Source organism: Erinaceus europaeus, chromosome 2, assembly GCF_950295315.1.
Source record: "Erinaceus europaeus chromosome 2, mEriEur2.1, whole genome shotgun sequence".
NCBI lineage: Eukaryota > Metazoa > Chordata > Mammalia > Eulipotyphla > Erinaceidae > Erinaceus > Erinaceus europaeus.
In genome coordinates, this window is record NC_080163.1 from 187,121,589 (window position 1) to 187,141,719 (window position 20,131).

The 20,131-nt window shown below is 43.7% G+C and overlaps 1 protein-coding gene across 1 annotated transcript in view; it reads left to right on the forward strand.

Moving 5' to 3' along the window:
* LOC132532405 (galectin-7-like) overlaps positions 1 to 20,131 on the forward strand; it is a 43,254-nt gene that overhangs the window by 18,992 nt on the left and 4,131 nt on the right. The window lies entirely within an intron of this gene.

Sequence of the window (20,131 nt, forward strand, 5' to 3'; positions counted from 1 at the left end):
CAGAGCTGCAGATATCTTTTCCCTTCTCTACCTCTCCCTGCCCTCTCAGTCTCTCTCTGTCTCAAGCCAATAATAAAATATTTAAAAATATATAATAAAAAGAAAAGAAAGGAAACAGTGTGAGAATCAGTGCTATGGAGATCACACATGGGGTACTTCTTTCCTTCACCAGGAACTACCTGGCAGGAGTGATCCACTCCCTACAAAGGAGAAGAAGATCACAGGGCTTGAGGGAAGTGCTTCAGGGAAGTTCTTTCTCTGGTTAGAGGCAGAGGTGGTATTTGAAGCAGCTGCACTGATCCCAAAGACAGTGCATGGAATATAGGCTGTACTGGATATTATTTAGCTTAACTATTCAAAGAATCCAGACCTCAGTCTACTTTTTTGTTTAACCTCACATTTTAGTTTAGCTGGATTATAATTTATGCTCCTTAAATTGGTAGTGGTTTATTTCCATTTAGTCAGGGAGACTTGGTCTTTGGGCAAATTGAGGTTCTGAACAAAGCTTCGAAGGTCCCAATGTTGCACTGCAGAGTCAGTATATAAATGGTAAGTGTGGTAACCAGCTGGATGAGTGACTGCAAAATGGTTGAATATTAGGATGGAAACAAAAAGACTCATTGGCTTTCTCCCCCAAAAAACAAAAGGACAATGACATTGAGGAAACAATACTTTAGCAAAAAATATGAGATTTTAATATTCACTAAACACAGGTGTACTGATGGAATTTTACACACATATGTGTGTCTTATTAAGGATACACTCTTTGATTGGCAGTATAATGTTTAGAGTAGCAAAAAATCACAATACATTTGAAATAAAATGTCAAAACATCAGAATATACCTATTTTAAAAAATATTTTATTCATTGGCTAAAGACAGAAAAATCAAGAGGGATGGGGAAGACAGTGAGGGAGAGAGACAGAGAGACACCTGTGTCACTGCTTCACCACTTGTGAAGCTTCCCTGTGCAGGTAGGGACTAGGGACTTGAACCTTGGTCTTTGCATGTTGTAACATGTGCACTCAACCAGCTGCACCACCACCCAGCCCTGATACCTATCTTTGTTTTTAATGCTGCTTACCTAGCTTAAGTGAGAAAAATGTCTCCACAATCAATTATATCCGCAAGACACTTCATGCTCCCAGAGTTAGAGGTTTCTACTCCCGAGCCAGCTATTCTACAAGCACTTCAGCAAGGTTATGTGATCTTACAGATTTTTCCTGCTGTATTACAAGCCTGTGTGTGCTCAACCAGGTGTGCCACCACCTGGCCCCTTGGGAGTTGTTTATATAACCACTATGCTATCTCCACAGCCCAAAAGTACTATCTTAATTTGGCAATATGCTGTGTTTTCTGGTGTTATTTTTACACAGTGAAACAGTAGTCTTTCTAGAAAATAATAAGGGAATATGTTTAGTAATAAAGCATTACACATCTAAAAATGGAAGACATAAAAATAGCTCACTTGGTTAGTGCGCTGCTTTACAAAATGCTTGAACCAGATTCATACCTGGCCCCCTACATTGCATAAAACTTCAGTGCTATAGTCTCTCTCTCTCTCTTCCTCTCTCTCTCTCTCTCTCTCTATCCCTCTTTCTTTCTCTCTCTCAAAAATAATGATCCAATGTAACAGGGTTGTGGCAGTGTGAGGTGGACTGAGGGTCTCACTGCAGTGACTCTGCAGGTACTTTGTGGTGAAGAAGTGGAAAAACATCGAGATGATTCTGAGAAGAGTTTCAATTTTGCAGGACTGATTTCCTATTTTCCAGTCATCCTTAGAATAATTATATGTTTAGCTATTTACTTATTTTTACTACTCATTTCTGGCTTTATGGTGGTGCTAAGGATTGAACCTGGAATCTTAGACACTCAGGCATGAAAATCCTTTGCACAGCCACTATGCTGTCTCTCCAGACTTATTCCTGCTTTTTCTCCCTGCATACCCACTCAAGGACAAACTGTTCCTGGGACAAACCAAGAGATCCATCCTCCTGTAGCTGACATGCCAGCTGAGCACATGGATAGGGACTAAATGGCCCCAAGTGTCTAATATGCTATGTGCTACCATTCCTTCACAATAAAGAGAGAATGGCCATCCTCACAGTGGCTACTGTTTGGACCAGTTTTCTCAGAGCAGTGTGGAGGCTGTCCTCAGGCTTGAGGCATCCTGGATTGGGCCCATGGCTTAATTTTTAATAAACTCACCTAAACTCCAGGTTGTTTTTTTTCCTGTTTGTCAGGTATCAGAAGACAATGCCTTCCAGAGAGAAAAAATAACCCTCAAAGGACAGATGAGACAGATATGTTCCTCCTCTTTGGAATAGCCTGATTTTTTCTGGAGGGAGGGAAGGAGGGATGGACAGAGGAAAGGAGGATTGAAGATGCTCTGAGGTCTGGTGTTCATTACAGGCTCCCTCTGGTAGTAGTGGGGTATGGGGTGGGAACATGGTGGATTGGGGAAGTGGCTGTGTGCTGTGGGAGTACAAGTACTTCAGAGGGTGTGTCCACCCATGGAGAATTCCAGGAAAACAAGAGTCCATAGAGCATGCTACTTGAACTTGGGGATGGGAAGGAGTCTAGTCAAGAGTGGGACTGAGGACAGACCACTGGGAATCTGACTCGCTGGCTCCTGAATCTCAGGACCACCTGCTTGTCTCTTAGGTCAACGATATCAGAGTCAGCTGCCCATATATGGCATCTCTTCATCCCTTCCTCCACTACATGGATCCTGAGTGCTGTGGGATCATGGGCTGGGTGAGGGTGAGGGGGCCTCTTGTACTGGCAGGAAGGGTCACACAGCTGCCCTTGTGTTCCCCAGGTTCTCTGTACAATAGGAGAGGGGCAGGGGCAGAGAACAGTGGGAGTGGGGTTAGAGTGGGGAAGCAGATTTCCACTTCAGTTTCCACTTTGATTGTTGGTATGCATGAGACCCCTTCTGTTTCATTTGGTTTAAATCCCCCCTGCTTAACACTATTCTATTTACATAACCACTTCATTCTATTTATATAACCGCTGTTAACAAGCACCTCCCTCCAGGGCATTGGTTCAATCCCCACTGTTTCATGATATGTTTTTGCTCCACCCCCCCTCCTTGTCACACCCTGATCCTCTCCTTGTCACACTCTGATTGTCACCAGTCACTTTTCTCTCCACCCTCTCTATGTCACACCCTGTTTCCACCCTACTTGGCAAGTATATATAAAGACAGCATTGTGAGTTTTAGAGTACTTTACCTTTAGTTTAGCTTAGCTCGGCTTAGATTGTGCTGCGCCCTGCATGAATAAAGAGATACTGCCTACAGCTCAACTATGAGTCCCTGGTCGTCTGTTACCCGCCCATGCCCATGAAGCCAGCCCGGCGAAAACAACATAACCCGTCGAAAACGACATTTGATGACTAGAACAATGTGGTCTTATTTCTGTTTTTTAATTGGTGATTTTCTATTGGTTTCCAAGGTTATAAGACTGTAGTGGTGAAGTTCCACTCTGACCCCACCACTGATAGCCTCAACCCCATGAACAGCAACCACCATAGTACCATCAGTGTTGATTTCCTTTAACTCAGAGCAAACTCACCACAGGCAGGAGAAGGAAAGGAGAAAATACTTCCCCAAGGGCTCAGCTTTCCAGCTGCTGTCCATGGTCCTGACAGCACTACACAGTCAGGACAACTGTGAGCCTGCTCTTACCCCTCCGCCCTCCTTCCCTGATTCATTTTCTTTTCTTTACACGGGAGTAAAAAAAAAAAAAAAAAAAAAAACTAAGAAATGGGAATGAATCTACCTGACAGATGATACACTTTCATGTAACAACTTGAAGCTCAACTTAGCCCTTTTGGTGCCAACCCCAGGACTCAGTCTTGATTCTTTTCTGATACACATTCCAATTTCATTCTTCCCCTTCCTTATTCTTATTCTCTTTCTCTCTCTCTCTCTCTCTCTCTCTCTCTCTCTCTGTCTCTCTCTCTCTCCCTCTCTCTCCGAACTTGAGTAGAAGAATTTGAACTCCTATGTTCCTCACACTAAGCCTATTTCAGCTCATTGGAACCCAAGTGCAAAACATCCAAGTTCATGGGTTCTGACTCTAACCTTTCCCATGTCCTCTGGAAGTGCTAACTTGAAATACATTCTAGAATCGTGGGTGGCCAGTCCTGATCGAGGTCAACCACCACAAATGGATGGGAATCTGAAACCTTGTGACTGAACTGAATAGATATTCAGCCCTTTGCCAACTTGAAGTGCGATTTCTCACTCACTCAATTCACTCACTCACTCATCATGTGCATTCTTCTTTTTCCCTTTAATTCCCTCTACTTCACTCACTTCTCTTAGTATCTGTTCTGTTCTGGTCCCTCTAGTGGGTGACGTTGGTAGAGCAAACATGTTACAATGTGAAAGGTCCTGGGTTCTCAGGCCTCTAGTCCCCACTTGAAGAGAGAAATTTCACTACAGGTCTCTCTCTCTCTCTCTCTGTCTGTCTCTCTCCATTCCTATCTAACTCTTTGTACTTTCCTTCTCCATCAATTTCTGTTTGTTTTTATTTTTATTGATGATTTAATAGTGATTTCCAAAATTATGAGATAGCAGGGGTATAATTCCACACTGTTCCCATCACCAGAGTTCTTTGTCTCCTTTCTTTGTTTGTATTCAATACATAAATACATAATTGTTTTTTTTAAAGAGAGAATTACTCTGAAATGAATTTGTGAAAGAAACAAGTTTTAATTCTGGTATGGATGCCAAAAGATTAGCAACAAAACTAGCAGAAATTGCCTAGACTACTCTGTCATCTGGGAATCCCACCAAAGAACAAAGAACTCACATCATATATTCAATGTAAACACTATTTAAGTGATTAAAGAACAAAGTTATTGTTGTGTGTGAGACTCAGGAATGCCACACTCCCCTTCCTTGGAAGATGACCAGACAGCCTGCCTGAAACCTGAGCTGACCCCCGACACTTGCCTGTAGGGAAACAATGGCCACTAAGCACCTGCTTAGAATAGACACAGCAACCAGATGCCCACACTCCCAGCATGCCCTTCAGCAGAAGCTTGTGGATCTCTCCTGTCAAGATCCTCAAAAACCCTCCACTGGGGGTGTGATCTGATGACCACAAGCCTCATAGTGTAGAGGTGAGAACTGAGGCACAGAGAGACTAAGGAAATTTCCCAAGGTCATGGAGCTGGGAGGCAGCAGAGGCAGAAATCTTATGTGGGCAGGGTCTGTCAAACCACTCTGTGTTCAGCATGAGGATGTGTGGGGAAATCTTTGTCTCAGGCAGCTAAAGCCCAAGGACATTTGTCTTACTATCCTGATTTATCAAGAATATTAATAAATCAACAAGCCACAAGTCTAATTTTCATCTATGTGGAGTGGCTTGCAGCCTTAGTCACCCTGGAAGTCAAGGGCTCCACAGCCTACACAGACAGCTTCTCTGTGCTTCCCCACACTCAGCATGAGCACTCCCATTCCCATCCAGTGTCACACCCTTTTCACCTCTCACTGTTTTGTAACTGAGCCAGTGTCCAAGGTTAGGACCCATTCTCTGTGAAGCTTCCCCCTTGCGGATGTGGAGTGGGGGCTTGAACCTGGGTCCTTATACATGGACCCCAGCCCTCCCCCAGTCTCAGCAACCTTGGCCCCACACACCCCATTAGGATGCCCGGATCAGTCACACAGCAGTTGTCCATGGCTGAGACAGGGGCTCAGGCAGTAGCGAGAATGAGAATGATGCTGCTATCTGGCTGCTGGGACCTTAAGTATCAGAAGATTCAGCTGTGGCTGGTCCTGATGCCTCAGCCCAACCCTTCCCAGCCCCTGCTGTCACCTGGCACAGAATCTACTTCCTGGAACTTAAAGCCTCCCCCAAAAGCCCTCATGGTTTGCAAGTATGTGATTCCTCTGCTTTAAGCTGCTTTTCCTCACTCCTATGCTCCCCAATGCAAGGTGACCCCCACTTGACCTTGGGGGCCAATGACCCAGTGCTATTTGTGGGGTTTCATTTGCCTCCACCGGACACCCAGATATTTCTGTCCTGTCTTTCTTGGGCCTTTGATCTTCACATGGATACAGAGGAATCAAACAAAATTGGCCTTGACTCAGAAATTCTTCCAAGTGCTGGAACCTTGCCCTAGAGCAGGGCTCCATCCACAGGGAGAACTGACAAGCACACACAGAGCTTCTCTATCTGCTTATTTTACTACTAGTGTTATTGCTAGAACACTGCCATGCACGATTCCTTTGCTCACAGAGGATAATTGTATTTAGGTAGTGGGTGACAGACAGAAAGCTTGTTAGAGAGAGGGAGAGGGCCAGGTGGTAGTGCACCTGATTAAGCACACATAGTATCAAGTGCAAGGAATGGCACAAGGATCCAGGTTTGTGCCCTCGGCTCCGGACCTGCAGGTGGGGTGCTTCACAAGCAGTGAAGCCAGTCTGCAGATGTCTATCTTTCCCTCTCTTTCTCTTTCTACCCCTCTCCTCTCAATTTCTCTCTGTCCTATCCAATAAAATGTAAGAAATGGCTACAAGGAACAGTGGATTCATAGTGCTGGCTTTAGCTATAAACCTGGTGGAGAAAAAAAAAAGAAAAACAGAGAGATACAGACAGACAGAGATGATGAGATACCACAGCATTGTTCTGAAACTTGTGAAGTTTCCCTATGCAGTTCCTCCCAAGTGGTGGCTGGGGGCTCAACCCAGGGCCAGCCACAAGGTCAAGTGTGCAGTCTGCTGGCTGAGCCATCTCCCAGCCCCTCAAGTGCCCTTTTGGGTACGGGGCTCTAAGTGGCCCCTGTGTTCTCTGCCTCCAGGATTCACATAATTAAGTGGTGACCCAATGACACCATCTAAGCAGAGTTTCTTCCTAGTGGGTGGGGCTTCAGGGTACCTAGAGTGACTCCATACCTCTCAGAATCACTTGTTGGCTGAGGCTCTTGGGCCATCAGGTGCCTAAGTGGGAAGATATGGCAATGGGGTGGTCATAGCAGGGTCCCCAGGAGCCTTTGCCAAAGCTCCCTGCACTACCCAGAACCCTAGTACCCCACATGTTCTCTGGGTCTGATGCTACTCCAACATGTGTCTGTCCCCTCTGGGTGACAGGGGGTGACCAGTCTAAACCCCAGATATGTGGTAGGTGGGAGATGACAGATCCCTTTCTGGTCCCAGTCCTGGAGAGCTGCCCAGCAATCAGAGGCCTGGGGAGAAGGAGGCCATGTGACAGAGAAAGGGACAGGGGAGCAGGAGGCCCAGAGCTCTTTCATGGGGCCCAAACAGAAGTTGGGGTTCCAGGGATATGATTGTTGGAACACAATGTCTCTTTAGAGGAATGGATAGGCAAGTCTTTCAGATCAATTTTTTTGGGGTCCACATCCCCAAGCCTTGTCCCTATCATGACCAGCAGAATTCTCCCCAGCATGCAGCACAAGACACCAGAGCCCTTCCCAATCTCAACCTCCCAGGAGCCTCCCAGACAGAGAGACTCCTTTGGGGGATGGAGGACTGGATCCCTCCTGAGCCTCAGAACCCTGTGGTGCCCTAGTCAAAATCTCTGTCTCTCTGTACCTGCTTCCCTCCTCCATGCCAGAGACACAGACACAGATGGAGTACAGTGGGCTACAAGTTTATTTGTCACTCAAGGTCCCACATCATCTTCATCTGGCCTCTTGAAAGAGGCTCACAGGATGGTCACAGATTTCAGTCGCACTTGCCCTTCCACCTCCAGCAGTCTACCATAGTTAGGTTGGATCTCGTAAGAAAATTGAAGGACTATCTGGTCCCCAGCAATGATCTGCAGGCACAAGGGGTGAGTTTTTGGATCATTCTTGATTCTTGTGTTGTGTGATCTGGGCAAATGCTAAGTCTTGCTAGTAGTCACTGTCCTCCCCAGTGGTATAATGTGCAAATATTCATGAGACCTCTTGTTGGGAAGATTTTGTGATCTGGTTGCTTGACACATTAAGTGCTATCAATGTGAACTATGAATTTATGGCTATGAGTGAGGCACACACAGCCCAGTAATCATCCAGATTTGAAGACGGCAATGGGGGCTGGGAGCTCAGCTACTAAAGTGCACACATCAATATTGTGCAAGACCTGGGTTCAAGCCCCAGGTCTCCACCTTTTGGGGAGGCTTCATGAATGGTGAAGCAGTGCTACAGGGGTTTTTCTATCATCAATCAATCTATCTGTTTATCTATCTACTCTCTAAATTTCTCTCTCTCTGTCTCTCTCTCTCCATATATATATGAAAGAAAATCCACCCTTTAAAAGAAAAGGTGTTATGGCCTGGGCCCTAGAAGCTGGTCAGAGTCACTTGCCAGCCAATCTCCCCCAGGAACTGTTCCAGCCCATCCTGCACCTGTGCAGAGCCCCAACCTCAGTCATAAAGAGCCCGACAAGGGTCAAGACACATAGACAAGGTCCTGCCTCCTGCTAAGTCCCCACACCTTTGGGTCTTTGGCTGCAGTGACAGTTATGGAACTGCAGGAGGGAAGCAGAGAGACTGAAGTCTCCCTCCCCAAATTTGAGCAAGCCTTCCCTACACCCCTACTCTCACCCCAGGAAGGCTGACCTTCCTCAGTTGCAGGAGGAATCTGCATCTTGCCTCTTACTGCCACTAAGGCCACACACACTAAGGCCACACACACCTTGAAGCTTTCTGGGGTGGTGATGATGATTACATCAAAGGGTACATTATGGTGGAAGGGAAAGATCTTCCCATATACATCTGGAGCAGGGATCCCATTAACCATGGCTTTGCAAACCACTTGACGGGTATGAAAGTTGACACACATATCCAGGGCAATATCAGCATCCTGCGTGTCACTGCATGGCAGTTTTATCTGGAAGCTGTGTTTGTGGGAGAGGGTGTTAGGTAGACATCAAGGTAGAGCAGCACCCAAAACAAAGTCAAGGGCCAAGGAGTCAGGACTGCCATTGCCAGGGCTGGCATATGGGCTTAGCTTGGCTGTGTCATTCCCCATAGAGAAGATTCTGTGGACAGCTGGCCAGGCACTCTGTCCAGTGTCATCCATCTCTTCAGGGTATTTCTCTCTCTAAACACTTCAAGGGGACCTGGATTCACACTCACCTACTTTATTCACTCTAATAGGGCCCAGGTGTCCTTCTTCCCATTGAGCTGTAACATCTACACCAGGGTGCCCCCAAATCCCCAGCACATCCCTATTTCACAGAAGACTGGGAACAAAGCCAGGAAACAGTACTTCCCATCAACTAGAAACCCAGGAACCCTTCCTGCGCTTGAGAAGGCAACAGGGTGTTTGCCAAGCTTTCCCCAATGCCCAGGACCTGGCCAAACCACAGAACACACGTTCTGTGGGCCTGAGAGTTTCCTGGAAGACACAGCAAGAAATGCAGAACCCTGGGTTGTCCTAGGAGCCCAGATTCCTAGGGAGACTTGAAGACTCAACACAGCCAGGCAGAGGGAATGATATCTCCATCTACAACAAGGGTAGACATGGCTTGGTGATTCAATACCTTAATGGTAGAATGACCCTCTGCTCGACTGTAAGAAGCCCAGCTCAGCTGAGCCCTGAAGACATATGTCTTCTCATGACTCACCTGGTTGAATTGTCAGGAACAGCACCTTGAATTCTTATCATGTTACCTATTTTGAGTCCATCAGTCAGTGGATATTTGTAGGGCACTGGCAGTGGGTCCTAAGGATCAGGGATAACAAGGAATGAAGAGTCAAGCTGGCCAGCTTCTGAGACTAAAGTACTAAATGTAGAGACTAGCAGGAAGTTGGGAGACCATCAGGCACAACCAAAAAGAGTCACTTGGATAGAGAATTGGCAAAGGAAATAAACACACACACACACACCACTGATAAATATTCAGAGAAAGGAAGAAAGAAACAAGAAAGAAGCAACAGAGGAAGGGGTAGGGGCAGCACTGGGGCCGATGTGGGAGGTCAACCGAGAAGCAGAACCAGACCCTCAGAAACACTCTCCTACCCATCTTCTCCTGTGTGATGGAGACCCTGAAAGCCCCAGCCTTACCCCAGTCTTTGCAGCCTTAGTCCCACCCAACCCAGCAGGATCTCCAGATCACTCACAGAGCACTTGTCCATGGCTGAGACAGGGGACCAAGCAGTGTTAAGAGTGACAATGAGTGTATGGTTGCTGTGACCTTAAGTATCAGAAGGTATAGGTGTGGCTGGCCCGGCTGACTCACTTCATCCCTTTCCACCCCCAACAGTCACCGGATACAGACCCTGTTTTTGGGATCAGCTGGCACAGCATCCACCTCCTGGAGCTTAAACACCTCTGTAGCCCTCACGGTTCTCAGATGTGTAATCCCTCTACCCTGAGTCATCTCCCCGCCACCTCTAATACAGCCTGTTGCAAAGGGGGATACAGACCTTTGGTGGTGGTTGTGGTGTGGTATGCAACTCTATACTGTAATATTGTAATCCTGTACACAATTATTAATCATAAATTTAAAAAGTTAAAAAATAAAATAGTAAAATAAATCAATAAAACAGAAGCAAACAAACTGTTGCTAAGATTCAGAATGATGGTGGTTACCTTTGGGAAAATGAGGACACAGAACTTGGTTGGTGGGTGCCTGTGTGAAATTACACCCTGTAATCTTATAACTTTGTAAGCCATTATTAATCACAAATGAAAAATGGCAAAAAATAATAAGTTATGGAATATTATTTCATGGAGTACTACTCTGTGATTTACTGTGTTCTTTGGGACAAAATGAATGGAACAGGAGGTGCTGTTGCTTAGCTAAATGGATAAAGACTAATACCAGCTGGTAGAACTCATGTGGAATCTAGAGTACTGAAACCCGTGAACTTGCCAAAAGAAAGAAATAAAAACAAAAACAGAACCACATGCCTCTGTGAGAACTATGCTGGTTATATTAAGAAGTGGGGGCACAGAGCTTTCTTTGGTGGTGGATGTGTTTGGTAACTATATCCTCTACAATCTTGTAACTCATTTTTCATCACAAATTGAAAATGATAACAAAAAATGTGGTGATGGGTAGAGAATTAGTAAACAGGAGTATGCATGGCCCTTGACCTGAGGTTTATATGTATGCTACTTGGCTGTTTAAGAATCTTACAGTGGAGTGATTCATATAAAATGTAGTCCTGAGCTTGAGTTTTCTCACTGTTGATCCAGACCATCACTAGGACCCTGGCAGAGGAAAATTCAAACTGCTCAGAGGTGCATCCCCACAGCCTAGGCCATGTATAAGAGCCATAGAGAAATCCTGCTCAGAATGAGTTGAAATGCTTCAAATAGAAAACATAAGCGATGGGGAGGGTCACCATGTGAGACTCTGCGGACATTAAAAACAGCAAGGTTAGAACCTGGACAGCTTCAGATGGCGTATCCATTAAAGAGAGAATATAAAGTGTATGTCTTTAAAAGAAAAGTGAACCTTATGCACTTGCTCTATTCTCAGTCTCCAGGAAGACTGGCCTGAAGACATTCTAATCCTTTGGAAGGTTCAGACCTTGCTGAAAGATGGGAGCCTACATCTTATCTAGGGATGTTCTGGAGTGGAAGGAAGGCCAGTAACAAGTGAGGATGATCTTCCAGATGAGGTGTCCCCTTAATGTCAAAGACTGCCCACACAAATGAGGTCCCAGTTGTCATCTGGGATGAACATTTGGGCAGAAAAAAAATCTGGAACAAAAAAGCTAGAGGATTAGTCACCACTTGAGCCCACAAACAGCAGAGCTGTACCCTCATCACTGCTCAAAGAACTGCAGGGGCAAACAAAGGAAATTCAGGTTGAGTAAGCCAGTCTCCCTGCATAGTAGGCCTCTCCTTTATGACTTCACCACGATTCTCCTACTAGGCTCTGCTCTAGCTCCTGGCTGTCTTCTGCCCTCAACATGGAAGGGGCTCTGGCAAAAGGAAGCATAAGATTAGAGAGAAAACTCAACATGCTAGAGCACAGGACTTTTTTCAGGCTAGAGGTTCAAGAATCAGCCCTTGGTACCACCATAACCCAAGGCTGAGCGATGTTATGGGATATCTCTTTCTCTCTCTCTCTCTTTCTGTCTCTATCACCTATAAGAATAAAAAATAAATTTTAAGTAAAAAAAACTATTATAAAAATTAAGGGAGACAGGCAGTGCCACACCTGGTTAAGTGCACATATCAGCATGAGCAAGGACCTGGGTTCAAGCCCTACTCCTCACCTGCAGGGGGAACACTTCATGAGCAGTGAAGCAGGTTTTCAGGTATCTATTATTCTCTCCTCCACTCTATCCCTTCTCCCCTTTCAATTTCTCTCTGTCTTGTCATGTAAACATTGAAACATCTACCTGACTGGTAGATGTGTAGTGCAGGCACTGAGCCCAGCAATAACCCTGTTGGCAAAAAAAGAAAGAAAGGAAGGAAGGAAGGAAGGAAGGAAGGAGAAATGAGAAAGAAAAAGAAATGATCCTGCTCTCACCATGCCTTACTCCTTTTTTCTGTGCCCCACTTTTCTCATGAAGAAAATAAGACTTTGAAGTATGAAGGACCAGCTTGAAGCCATTTCAAGGTAATAATGGGCACTCTTTCTCTCTTTCTTTTCATATATATATATATATATATATATATATATATATATATATATATATTTATATTTATTTATTTATTCTCTTTTGTTGCCCTTGTTTTATTGATGTTGTCATTGTTGGATAGGACAGAGAGAATTGAGAGAGGAGGGGAAGACAGAGAGATAGAGAGAAAGATTGACACCTGCAGACCTGCTTTACCGCCTATGAAGCGACTCCTTTGCAGGTGGGGAGCCAGGGCTCTAACTAGGATCCTTACACTGGTCCTTGTGCTTTGCTCCATGTGCGCTAAACCTGCTGCACTACTGCCCGACTCTCCTCTTTTCTTTTTTAACTTCCTTATTTTTTATTGAATGAAAATGTGATTTTATTGCCTTAGGTAAGAGACTGTGAAAGACATTCTGGAAAGAAATGCCTGTCATGTGTTCCCACTGCCTCCAGCCATTGTTTCTCTCCTGCTGGTCCAGTCCTCATGCGTCCTCTGCTCAGCTCAGCTGGATGCTCCCAGTTTCACTGGACCTTCTTCTCCAATCTCCATCCATGCCGCTGCCTCCTCTCAGACACACTTGCATATAGTGACTTAGACCTCAACTCAGCTGTACTGGTGTCAATGCCTGGGCTCAGAATGGAGAATCCAGCCTGCAGTCCAGACTAAATATACTCTATCTATCTATCTATCTATCTATCTATCTATCTATCTATCTATCTCTCCCTTTTGTAGTCTCTCTCTCTCCCTCTCCATCTCTCTCTTTCTCTTTCTCTCTCTCTGTCCCTTTTGAGCCCCAGAGAGATCTAATATTGGTACACTCCTAGGTGTCTGAGGTTATGTCAGCTCACCTCCAGACTTCAGAAGTTGTGATTTCTGTGCCCTGCTTCCTGTGTCAACATTCCCATGTTCATGAGTCCTGACTCTGACCTTCCCCATGTCCTCTGGTGGTGGTGGTAACTTAAAAATACTTTCTAGGATCTTGGGCACCAGGTTCCCATGCAGATGATCAACCACCCCAAGTGGATGGGAATCTGAAACTTCTCAAATAAATTGAATAGAAACCCAGCCCACTGCCCACTAGGGTGTGAGGTTTCTTCCCCAATCGCTGCATGTGTCCTTCCTTGATGCACTCCGATTCACTCAATTCCTGAGCACCTGTTCTGTGCCAGTTCTGCTTGTGGATGATGCCATGGCACCACAGGACAGTTAACTAGATGGCAGACATGTTAGCATTTAGTGTTGGCCACAGTCGGGGCCTGGTGTTGGAGGGGGGGGGCGTGTAAGACTTGAGGAACCAAGAGCAAGATCTTAGAGGAGATGACGATGCAGGTAAGCAGAGTGAAGATAAGGCAGTGTGCACAGGAAACCTTTACATAGTTATAATTAAGACCCAGTCTGGAATGGAGACTGGGAGAGAATCAAGTCTGAATCCTTCCTGGTATTGGCACCAAAAGATTAGCAACAGGTTCAAAAGGATTTGCCTAGAATACTTAGTAAATTGGGAACCATATCAAAGAACACATATCATGTAGCCAACTGATGGATTCAGTAAAGAAACCACACAACTGCGACTGTGTGTGAGGCTCAGGTTTGCCCTCACTCCCTTTCCTTGGAAGATGACTGGGCAGCCTGTCTGAAAGCTGATCTGACAGTGATCTAGAAACCTTACTCTTACCCACGGGGAACTGATGGATACCCTGCACCTGTTTAGAATAAACATAGCGGGAGTCGGGCTGTAGCGCAGCGGGTTAAGCGCAGGTGGCGCAAAGCACAAGGACTGGCATAAGGATCCTGGTTCGAACCCCGGCTCTCCACCTGCAGGGGAGTCGCTTCACAGGCGGTGAAGCAGGTCTGCAGGTGTCTATCTTTCTCTCCTCCTCTCTGTCTTCCCCTCCTCTCTCCATTTCTCTCTGTCCTATCCAACAACGACAACAACAATAATAACTACAACAATAAAACAAGGGCAACAAAAGGGAATAAATAAATAAAATAAATATTTAAAAATAAAAAAAAGAATAAACATAGCATGTAGTCTCTACACTTCCCAACACATCCACAGGAAGCATGCTCTAATGATCACCAGTCCAAGGCTGTAAGAATAAAAGCCTAGATGGAATTATATAGGCAGAAAGGAAAGAGGAGAGGAAAGAAGAGGGAAGGGGAGGGGAGGGGAGGGGAGGGGAGGAGTGTGGAGGAGAGAGGAGGGAAGGTGAGGGGAGAGGAGGGGACGGGAGGGGATGGGAGATGATAGGGGCTGGGTGGTGGCTCACCTGGTTGAGCGCATATGTTATAATGTGTAAAGATCCAGGTTCAAGGCCCTGGTCCCTACCTGCAGGTGGAAAGCTTCACAAGTGTTGAAGCAGCTTTTGCAGTCCTTACTTTGATAAGTTTAGCTTTGGAGTGACTGAGGGAAGTGTAATATGAAGTAGGTGAGGAGGGTATCTAGGTTTAAGTAGAAACTATTCCATTAGGAACTTTACGATACCTTTTTAGGTCTTTCTACTTGCTTGCTTCATTTACTGACTCACTGAAGACTATTGTACACTTTTGCTTTCAGGTATATATTTTGCCCCAATTTATGGATACATGTGTACATATGCCTTATCTCATGGGACTTGGCCTATATCTATGTTTGGGGCCTTGATTAGGAAGTGACCACCCTAAATGGAATTAGAGAATCCTGAGAAAGGAAAGGTCTCACCCGAAGAATGAAGCTGAATGGGTTGACATTACACATCTAATGACTCTGGACACAGTCCGAAGTGAAGCATGCCGAGGTGGTACACATTGTATTGATTGTGTTGGGATCAGCAGATGCAGTGTTAGTTGGTATGAATTGAGAGAAGCATGCAGGAAAGTGAGCCCCACCCTAGAGGTTTCAGGACTGGGGGAGATAATGGGCTTTATAGAGGAATCAGGAGGTTCCTGCTGTCTTGGGGTTTAAGAAGGCAATAGATAGTTGTTGCTATAATCAAATTATTTGGCAATTGGGTTAACTTTGAAAATACCATTGTTAGGATTTGCTGTATCTTACACATCAGCACAATTTATGTCCTTTGACATTATTTATATATAGCTGTGTCTTTTTAAAGTAACACCATCAGTTGCTTCTGTTCTCCCTGGTCTAAGCTTTTAGGACAGGCATCATTTCAAAGGACAAGTCATTATTAGAAATGTATTAACAGGGGGTTCCCGGAAGATGGCGGACTGAGAAGCTGCTAGTGGCTTGAGCTCTGACCACATCTGGAAACGGTAGAATTTTCTGCCTTTAGTAGGCCAGTCAATAAGGGGTCCTAGCGGTGACACCAAGGAGGTGACTATAACTTAATTTGGGTTAAAAAATAGAGTAGAAAAAAAAAGGGAAAAAAATTTTTTCTTTTAAATTATTATTCCCAAATTGCACCTCCACCCCCTTCCCCCCGCATAACCAGTCCCTGGGGACCAGCTCCTAGCAGGCTTCCCTGCTGAGCTTCTTTCTTTACCAAGATTCCTGTCCCACCAGGGAGTATCATTCATTCTAAGTCTATTCCCTTCTGAAACCTCTAGCCTTTTTTTCTTTCTAAGTAGCCAAACCCCCCCACCCACCCCTGCATAGCTAATTAAATAATAATAAATAAATAAATAACTCTTTCCTTTTACCGCTCTTTTATTACTGTTCTTTTTCTTATCTTTTTCTTTTTTCTCTCTCTTTCTTTTTTTTCTTTTTCTCATTCTTGTCATCCTTTCTTCCTTAATCCTACAGCTTCCAAAGCCACAGGACCCATCCCCCACACCACCAAACAGTGTGTTTTCACTGAATTCACTGATACACGTTTGGGAATTATTTGGGGGAAGAATTCTGACTCAGAGTGGACTCTCACTGCGAGTATCTCTGCTCAACTTCCCTTCCTCCTTTAGCTACCCCTAGAATATACAGTGGATAGTAGATTTGCATAACTGTCTATTTCAGCTATCCTTGTCTAGTCCTGAGGGTTTTTTTTTATTTGTTGTTTTTTCTTTCTTAACAATCAGCTGCCTCTGCTCACAAGGTTTGAGGTAATCTGGGACAGGGTTTTTTTTACCCTGCTCTATTTTATTATTAATATTATATAAAGGCATATATCTTCCCCCCTTTAGATTGATCAGAATTAACTCTTAGGGTATCTTTCATTGCTAGGGTAGTGGGCATCTTATTTATTGTGGGAGGAACTTGTCTCGTTACTCCTACCTCCTCTACAGACTCTCCCCTTCCTCCTCCTCCTAGCCAATTAAAAAATTAAATTAAATTAAATTAAAAATAAAGTAATAAAAAAACTTTCCTTTCACCGCTCTTTAATTACAGCTCTTTTTCTTATCTTTTCTCTTTTCTCTCTCTTGTTTCTTTTTTTATCTTCTCATACACTTCTTCCTTCCTTCTTCTTTACCTTTCTGAATTTGTGAATTATTTTGGGGAAGAAATCTGACTCAGAGTGGACTCTCTATGTGTGTATCTCTGCTCTACTTCCCTTTCCCCTGTTGTTACCCCTAGAATATACAGTGGGTAGTAGATTTGCATAACTGTCTATTCTTGCTATCCCTTCTTTCTTTTCTCTTTCTTCTTCACTGGGATTTGGTTACTATTTTTTCACGGACTGGAGACATTGTTTAGCTAACTGGTAGTGATTAAACTGCTTCAATACTTGCTTCAGTTGCTATTGTAATTCCTGAGGCTGGTGAGTGCAATTGTCATAAAGGTATTTAGTACAGTGTTGCTTGTACTCAAAATACAACTGAGGAACAACAGAGCATAAAAAAGAAACACATAAATTAAAAAATGGATAGATCAAAAACAAATAAAACTGCTACTCCAATGAATTAAGACAAGAGCCCAGAATAAACTACAAATCAGCCAGAAGTAACCATAGATAAGAAAAGTATGCAAGCAATAATAAGCTTATTAATCACAGAAATGAAAACAACATTGGAGGAAAGGAATGGCAGTATTAGGGAAACAACAGTTGAGACCCCCCAAGGAAAATACTGATTATCTTGAGGCAGTTAGAAAACTGAAAGCTGAAATAGCTGTAATGAAGAAAGAAACTGAGGCAAGGGAAAGCAGACTAACAGAATCAGAAAACAGAATTAGTCAGACAGAAGAGGAGTTAGAGAAAACTAAGAAAGAGGTGAAAGAGCTCAAAAAGAGATTGAGAGACACTGAAAACAACAACAGAGACATATGGGATGATCTCAAAAGAAGTAACATTCATATAATTGGCCTGCAAGAGGAAGAAAGAGAGGAAGGGGAAGCAAACATTCTAGAGGAAATAATAGAAGAAAACTTCCCAGACCTGAATAACAGAAAGGACATCAAGATTCAAGAGGCCCAGAGAGTTCCAAACAGAATCAACCCAGACCTGAAGACACCAAGACACATCATAGTCACAATGAGAAGGAGTAAGGATAAAGAAAGGATCCTAAAGGCTGCAAGAGAGAAACAAAAAGTCACATACAGGGGAAAACCCATAAGATTATCTGCAGACTTCTCCACTCAAACTCTAAAAGCCAGAAGAGAATGGCAAGATATCTATCGAGCCCTGAATGAAAAAGGGTTTCAACCAAGGATAATACATCCTGCTAGACTTTCATTCAAACTAGATGGAGGGATCAAAACCTTCTTAGACAAACAACAGTTAAAGGAGGCAACCATCACCAAACCAGCCCTGAAAGAGGTTATAAAAGACCTCTTATAAACAAGAACATCACTATAATACTTGCAATATATCAGAGCAAACAAAATTTTTTTAAACAGTGGCACTACAATACATTAAATCCATAATTTCAATAAATGTCAATGGCTTAAACTCACCCATCAAAAGGCACAGAGTTGGGGGATGGATCAGAAAACATAACCCAACCATATGCTGCTTGCAAGAATCCCATCTGTCACAACAAGATAAACACAGACTTAAAGTGAAAGGATAGAAAACTATCATACAGGCTAATGGACCAAAAAAAAGGGCAGGAACAGCCATTCTCATCTCAGACACATTAGATTTTAAATTAAACAAAGTAATAAAGTATAGGCAAGGATATTACATAATGATTAGAGGATCAATCAGCCAAGAAGACTTAACAATTTATTAATATCTATGCACCCAATGAGGGACCATCTAAATACATCAATCACTTACTGAAAGAATTTCAAAAATACATCAATAGTAATACAATAATAGTGGAAGACTTCAATACCCCACTCTCACACTTAGACAGATCAACAAAGCAGAGAACCAACAAAGATACAAGAGAATTGAATGACGAGATTGACAGACTAGACCTCTTGGACATTTTCAGAGTCCTTCACCCAAAAAAACTGGAATACACCTTCTTTTCAAATCCACATAACACATACTCAAGGATAGACTACATGTTAGGCCACAAAGACAGCATCAATAAATTCAAGAGCATCGAAATCATCCCAAGTATCTTCTCAGACCACAGTGGAGTAAAACTAACATTTAACAACAAACAGAAAATTATTAAAAGACACAGAATTTGGAAACTAAACAACATACTCCTTAAGAACCACTGGGTCAGAGATTCACTCAAGCAGGAAATTCAAATGTTCCTGGAAACAAATGAAAATGAAGACACAACCTATCAAAATATTTGGGACACAGCTAAAGCAGTACTGAGAGGGAAACTGATAGCCATACAATCACACATTAAACAACAAGAAAAACCTCAAATGAACGACCTTACTGCACACTTCAAGGACTTAGAGGAAGAGGAACAAAGGAACCCTAAAGCAACCAGAAGGACAGAAATCACTAAAATTAGAGCAGAAATAAACAACATCAAAAATAAAAGAACCATACAAAAGATCAATGAAGCCAAATGTTGGTTCTTTGAAAAATTAAACAAAATTGACAAACCCCTAGCCAGACTCACCAAACAAAAAAGAGAGAACACTCAAATTAATAGAATTGTAAATGATGGAGGAGATATCACAACTGTATATTCTACCAAACAGTAGCCCTAAGGTTTCTCCATTTCAACCACACACTCCAGGGCAAGAACTGGGAAATCCCAGCACAGCCCCAATACTTCTGTTTGGCCACCTATTTTGTCCCTACACAAAAATGTGGAACTGTGCACACACCACACACCGTACTTCTTGCACTTCTTCCTGCTTCCTCCCTTTGCTGCAGCCTTTCCAAAGACAATCATCTAGCCAATAAGGTTAAGAATGTGAGCTCAAAACCACCAATGAGAGGTGACCATGGGGCAGTTTCAAATTTGCCTTAGGAATAAAGAGCCTTGCAGACTGGCCAACCTGCTTAACTGCTGAATTTTTGGTGAGTGTGGAAATCCTTTTCTAGAAAAGAAAATTGCCAGAGCCCAGCAGTGGCACGCCTTGTGGAGTGCACATGTTACAATACGCAAGGAGTTTGAGCCCCTAGGGTTTGAGTCCCTAGTCCCCCCAGGGAAGACTTTGCAGGGGGAAGACTTTGCAAGTGGTGACGCAGGGATGCAGGTGTCTCTCTGTCTCTCTCCCTCTCTATCCTTCCCTCTCAATTTCTAGATATCCAATAAATAAATAAAGTTAATTTTTAAAAAATAGTTTTAA